Source organism: Abramis brama, assembly GCF_963993115.1.
Source record: "Abramis brama genome assembly, chromosome: 23".
Classification (NCBI taxonomy): Eukaryota; Metazoa; Chordata; class Actinopteri; order Cypriniformes; family Leuciscidae; genus Abramis; species Abramis brama.
In genome coordinates, this window is record NC_139985.1 from 30,423,683 (window position 1) to 30,430,886 (window position 7,204).

Below are 7,204 nucleotides of genomic sequence, written 5' to 3' on the forward strand. Positions count from 1 at the left end.
CTTCAGTACATCATAATATCATAATTACTTCTAGTGAAATATGGTTAAAGTTCTTGCTGAACGTACTAACAAGCATTTATGGTAAACTAAAATATACTTTAATGTTATTTCTATTGAAACTTGTATGGCATGCATTTAAAGATATTCGTAACTACACATTTGTAATGACGAAGTTGCAATTTTAATAACTTTAAATGCAGTGTCAAATTACACACTACAGTTAAAATTATAATCATGTGCTTCAGTATGTTAGTCAACACATCAAAATCAGTGCACTTCTTTAAAGCATGACAAAAGATTATTAAAACAAATCTGCTTCCAAATCTTCAGTCCTCATTCTCCTGGATCTGTCTGCTGCCTTCGACACTGTGAATCATCAGATCCTTCTGTCCAGCCTCTCATCACTGGGCATCACAGGTACTTCACTCCACTGGTTTGAGTCCTATCTCACAGGTAGGTCCTTCAAGGTCGCATGGAGAGGCGAGCTATCCAGATCGCATCAGCTGACCACAGGGGTTCCCCAGGGTTCAGTTCTTGGACCCCTCCTCTTCTCCATCTACACCACATCACTGGGACACATCATACAAGCACACGGCTTCTCCTACCACTGCTATGCTGATGACACACAGCTCTTCCTCTCGTTTCAACCAGATGATCCCACAGTAGCTGCACGGGTCTCAAGCTGTCTGGCGGACATCTCGGCATGGATGAAGGAACATAACCTACAGCTCAACCTGGCAAAGACTGAGCTTCTCGTCCTCCCTGCCAATCCGTCTCTACAGCACGACTTCACTATCCAGCTAGATTCATCTTCAATCACCCCATCAAGGACGGTCAGAAATCTTGGAGTAACGTTTGATGACCAGCTGACCTTCACAGATCACATTTCAAAGACAGCTCGATCATGCAGGTTTGCACTGCACAACATCAGGAAGATCAGGCCTTTCCTAACTGAGCATGCAACACAACTTCTCGTCCAGGCCCTGGTCATTTCTAGGCTTGACTACTGCAATGCTCTTCTGGCCGGTCTTCCTTCAAGTGCAACTAAACCCCTACAGATGATCCAGAATGCTGCAGCTCGTCTTGTCTTCAACGAGCCCAAGAGGGCCCACGTCACTCCTCTGTTCATCTCTCTGCACTGGCTACCTCTCGCTGCTCGCATCAAGTTCAAGGCATTGACGCTTGCTTACCGATCTATCACAGGCTCAGCTCCCTCCTACTTTAACTCATTCCTACGAGTCTACATCCCTACCAGACGCCTACGATCAGTCAACGAGCGACGTCTCGTGGTTCCATCGCAGAGAGCCACAAAATCACTTTCCAGAACATTCTCATTCACAGTTCCATGCTGGTGGAACGCTCTCCCCACCCTCATCCGGAATGCTGAATCCCTGACAACCTTCAAAAAGCATCTGAAAACCCATCTCTTCCGTGAGCACTTAACCACATAAAAAAAAAAAAATAAATAAAAAAAACCCTCCCCTTTCCCTCTAAAAACCTCACTTATCGGGCTTATGCTACTCTGAATAATGCCTGAACTTTGTATCTTGAGCACTCCTTGCGTAGCTTTGGTTTTTGCCTCTTCATGATGATTCGCTTAATCTAGTCCTGCTTTGTAAGTCGCTTTGGATAAAAGCGTCTGCCAAATGACTAAATGTAAATGTAAAATGTAAAACATAATGATTAAAAATTTACTTTAAAGTAAAACTCGGTAACACTTTATGTTTGACAGGGACCGTTGCATATGTTACATGTAGTAATGACAATAAATTATGCGTAATTACATGTAACTAACCATAAACCAAACCCTAGTACGTGTTGTTCATTAATATTTCTCAGTACTTAAATGTATAATTAAGGACACTTTAAAATAAATGCAACCTAAAACTTATGACACAATTACAAAGTGCACTTTATAAAAGTGTACTTAAGAAACAGTCATTAAAGTGTACTTTTTTCTTTAAGTACACTTACGGTAAGTGGCCTTAAATATCATTAATATTATATTATCTGTAAGTATTTTTTAAGTGCACATTCAGTACTATTTAGCACATTTCTTTTTCAGAATGGTGTATTTTCTGTCACCAGGACATAATAACATAGCTAATCTAAATGTATAATGCATTTTGCCATACCATACAGTATAGAGTTAAAAAAACCTGAATACATTTATATATAGTATACAAAATAACCAAAGCTAATGTAATAATATTTTTTTTTTTGGTGTTATTAGTATTAGTATTAGTGTTTCCAGGTGTGCATGTTTATTTCATTAATATTATCTTTAGGTAGCTTTTTTTTAAACATACTTTTAATATTTGAAGTTCCATATTTGAAGGGGGGGGGGTATTGTTGTTATATTCAGTAGAGAAGCGCTGAGTGATTCCTGCGTGTGGACGGGTCTCTGGGCTGAAGGGAATGAAAGCGAGGTGCTTCTGATCTTACCATGTCCCTGTAGTTCGAGTAGAACGTCTGATCAACGAGAGGGAATTTATCCGCTCCCAGTTTATTGTAGATGCTGATCAGCTGAGCGAACTGCAACAAAACACAGAATCCGTTTGGGTGAAAATGATGGCAAAAGTAGAACTTGAGTCAGCTAACAATTATAGACAAACCCAATCTGATTAAAATAACATGCAAACCATTTTTGAGATTTTTATTAAATGCGTCGAGTAATCCTCACGAAACTTCCGAGGCAGCGTTACGGATTAATGATCTACAATATAACAGAGCAAGTATTTATTTACTACAATAGTGGTTTATCACCAGAAATAAGATCAAAAGTGGAAAACGTAGGTTGAAGAGTTATTATGCTGCACGATTCTGGATAAACTGAGAATCACAATTTTTTTGGTTCAAATAGAGATCATGATTCTCCCACGAATCTGAACAGACAACTAAATAAAATAACAGATTCTGACAAAATATGAATTGCTGCGGTCTATTTGAAAATGTTTAATTAATTAGAATGAATATTTAAAAAATTGGTTTGAGTGAATGATTCAATGACTCACTCATAAAGACTTCACTTGTTTCATTACTTGATGAATCAGATTTTGAACGAATCTCTTGAATGAATGATTAAAAAACAAACACATTTTTATCACTCACTTGTCGCCACCTACTGGTGTAACGATGTAGTAATTGTGATTTACTGTATTTTGTACTGTAGACATCTAGCCTGACTACGTCAGACTTCGTACTTCCGCTCAATTTCATTTCGCTTCTGTACTCAGTCTGAGACAGCTTCAGAGCTTTCTGTTTGCCACCGGTCTGGAAACAGCCGGCCAATCAACGAACAGAGGGCGGGCTGAGAGCCGTGACGTACACGCTGATTGTACCGTGGATGCGTAGATTTACTTCACATAATCTGCAAAAGTCGTTCACAGCCATGTTCACTCCGGTATTTCGCTCGATGGTTTTGTTTTCGCATCATACATGTGTTTACAGTGAAAGTTAAATGCGGCTGAGCATGCACATAACACACGCCATAACCAAAAGTTATGTGATTGGCTTACGGGTAACCAATGATTTTAAACTTCAGACAAGCGCCCCCTAGCAAGAGAGAAAACACTTCTCTGTTATGCCATTCCAGACTCTGGCCCCGTTTACACGGACATGGTTATTTTGAAAAACGGAGACATTTCTCTTCGTTTGCGCCCTTCGTTTACACGCAAACGGAGGATTCGCCAATGAAACCGATTCTTTCTAAAAACTCCGGCCAGAGTGGAGATTTTGAAAATCTTCGTTTGCCCGTTTGCATGTAAACTGAGAAAAACGGAGTTTTAGGCAGCAACGTCACAGAATGTGACTATTTTCGGGATTCTGATTGGCTAAGGTGGGCTTGAGCTTCTCGTTACACTGCCACCTACAGGTTTGGCATGCTCTTGACAGCATATACACAGGTTCGTGTGCACGATGTTATTTTTGAAAACGAAGAGGGGAGAAATGTCCGTTTATGAAAATAGCCATCCACGTGTAAACGTAGCCTCTGTCTACGAAGCAAAGTGAAGTAGCAGAGTCTGGTATTACCAGGCTAGTAGACATCAGTGTTTATATCCGAACTATAATAAACTTTTATCTTTTACCTTTTAAGGAAAAACACAGTTGAGTAAAAGCACACTCACGGCCCACGGTTTGTCACAGAGGTTGTAGATGGACTCGAGTGAGTTGACGCTTGGGATCCCGGCGTACTGCAATCCGATGATCATGTTCCTGAAGTCTTCGTTCTGAGCCATGCTGTACGCGTGCTGTCGGACCAGGACGAAATCAGGCTTGAAGGACCTGGAGAATAATAACACAGATACAGCAACACACACACACACACACACACACACCCATCTACAGCAGTGTAAAGCCTCCAGCGTGAGTAATCTGTATTTCTCACACACACACACACACACACACACACACACTGATCTACGGCAGTGTAAAGCCTCCAGCGTGAGTAATCTGTATTTCTCACACACACACACACACACACACACACACACACTAATCTACGGCAGTGTAAAGCCTCCAGCGTGAGTAATCTGTATTTCTCACACACACACACACACACACACACACACACTCATCTACAGCAGTGTAAAGCCTCCAGCGTGAGTAATCTGTATTTCTCTCTCACACACACACACACACACACTGATCTACGGCAGTGTAAAGCCTCCAGCGTGAGTAATCTGTATTTCTCTCACACACACACACACACACACACACACACACACACACACACACACACACACACACACACACACAGAAACACTAGAGTGGGATTCATTCAGTGTGTTTTTGGGCCATTCGATGATGACGAGCTTCTCTCTCACTTGACATTATAATGTGCACTATCTGTAAAGATGACACGCGTGAAAATGGTTTTGAACTCTGTTTATTAAATTGAAACTATTTTCGGTAACACTTTATTTTACAGTGTCAGTGTCCTTGTTGTTAAATGTACTTACCATAGTAATATCAGTAAATTATGCATAATTACATGCAACCAAATCCTAATGCTACCCTAACCCTATACTATAGCATGTTGTTAATAAATATTACTCAGTACTTAAATATATAATTACACTGTAACAAAGACACCTTAAAATAAAGTGTAACCCTATTTTCTCATCACAGAATCAGCCCTTGTATCAGTATCTGCATATTTTTTTTAATGCTCAATAACATAAGAACATTGTCAAGGAATTACATACAAATACATATAATATACTAAAAGAAAGAAAGAAAGAAACAATGATTATACAAAAAAAGATGACATGACAGAGATATGACAAGTGTGACACTACAATAACATACATTAATATACAAGGAAAGCTTTAAGTCGCCTACATGTATTTTCTTTAAATATTTCTTCATAATTTGTATTAAATCTTAGGGATTTTTTAAAAATTATTTATATAATGAAGAGATTTAAGAAGTGAGATTAATTCAGTGCCAAAATAAGGCTAGGACAGAAACTTTTGTTTATGAATGAAGAATTTGCCATATAAAATAAAGAAATTAACAATGTACTCTAGGGGTTTATTTTTTATCGTCTTTATAATAAAAAAATAATGTCTTTTAAACTGAACGAATGTGTAACATTGGTAGAGTCAAATATGTAAGAACCAACGTCAGACCAAAATTGTTGAATCTGCATAATAATTTCAACAGAGCTACGTCATCATCATCATCATCATCCTCATCATCATCGACGTCACGTAAATGAATCCTGGTGTTGTCTTTGCTGTCATCAGGCACGTCATCGCTCTATAGTAGATTTATGCTTATTTAAGAATATAAATGAATAATAATAGTCAACGCTCGATCCTTCAGCGCTCTCTAGTGGCTGTTCATGAACACACAGCATTCCCAGAGGATTCCTGCTACTTTCCTTCACTTTACCTCATTACCTCGCTTTTGTAGTGTATAAAAACACACAGGGCATTTTATGGAACTCCGAAATGCTGTTTGTTTATTGATTAATTGAGTTCACACCAAGGACTATAACTATAAAGATTTAGTTGTAAATGTAAAAGAATAGCAGATTCCACAACTATCATGATCACGATACAGAGGAACAACAGTGTTGGAATGGAATCACTTTCAGAAACATTTTATTCCATTTGATGAACGATAAAAACTTCTGACATCCAATCAGAATCCATCCTGCTTTAAATGTACACTATGAAACTTTTTTTTTTGGTCAAGATTTATATAATCAATAAAATAAGTCAAATACATCATCAATTCTTTTTCCAAAACATGTTTTTGTCTTGATTTACTATATGTTAAGCCTATTACACATGTTTATTTAGACCTTTATATATATATATATCAGAAAAATACAAGACCTTTGTATCATTCAGAGATTTTGAAGAAGGTGCACAAATGAACACAGTCTTAATAGCTTTTTCATTAGTACTAGATTGAATAGTAGAACAGTAATATTAAAAATCCTTTAAGGGCTCCTTAGAAAAGGGGATTTTGTTAGAAAACTTACACTTATGAATGTAAAATTTGACTTATTCACACTCTTGTCATAGGTATCCAAAAATTACATTTTCAAAATTAAAGAGCACTTTTCCCTTAATAAACATAGACACCTCATGCCATAAGTGTTTCACATGAACACCAGAAGATGTGAGCTAGCTCTAGTGTTTACAAGAGCAAAAAGAGCATCAATGTCTTTCTTAAACTTACTAAGGAAATGTTTGACGGTAGAATTTGTGCATTATAATGAAAGATATTTCTTTCACCTTGTTTGTAACAAAAAACTGATGAGGTAATAACCAAACACTTTCCCAATCAAGGTCATTAACACATTTAGTCCAATAAGCAGAAGAGCAAGATTTGGTGACAACCTCCTTTAAAAATAGCGAACGAATAGATTTGTTATTGTTTTTGGACTGTAAAGAACACATTTTACCAAGACCGCATTTATTTGATTAAAAACAGTTGTATTGTTCAATATTATGACAATTTAAAATAACTGTTGTCTATTTTAATATGTTTTGAAATGTAATTTATTCCTGTGATCAAAGCTGAATGTTTAGCATCATTACTCCAGTCTTCAGTGTCACATGATCCTTCAGAAATCACTCTAATATGAGGATTTGATGATATATTCTTTACTATATATTCACATAGAAAATCTACATTACAATAATATTTCACAATATTACTCAAATAAACACAGCCTTGGTGAGCA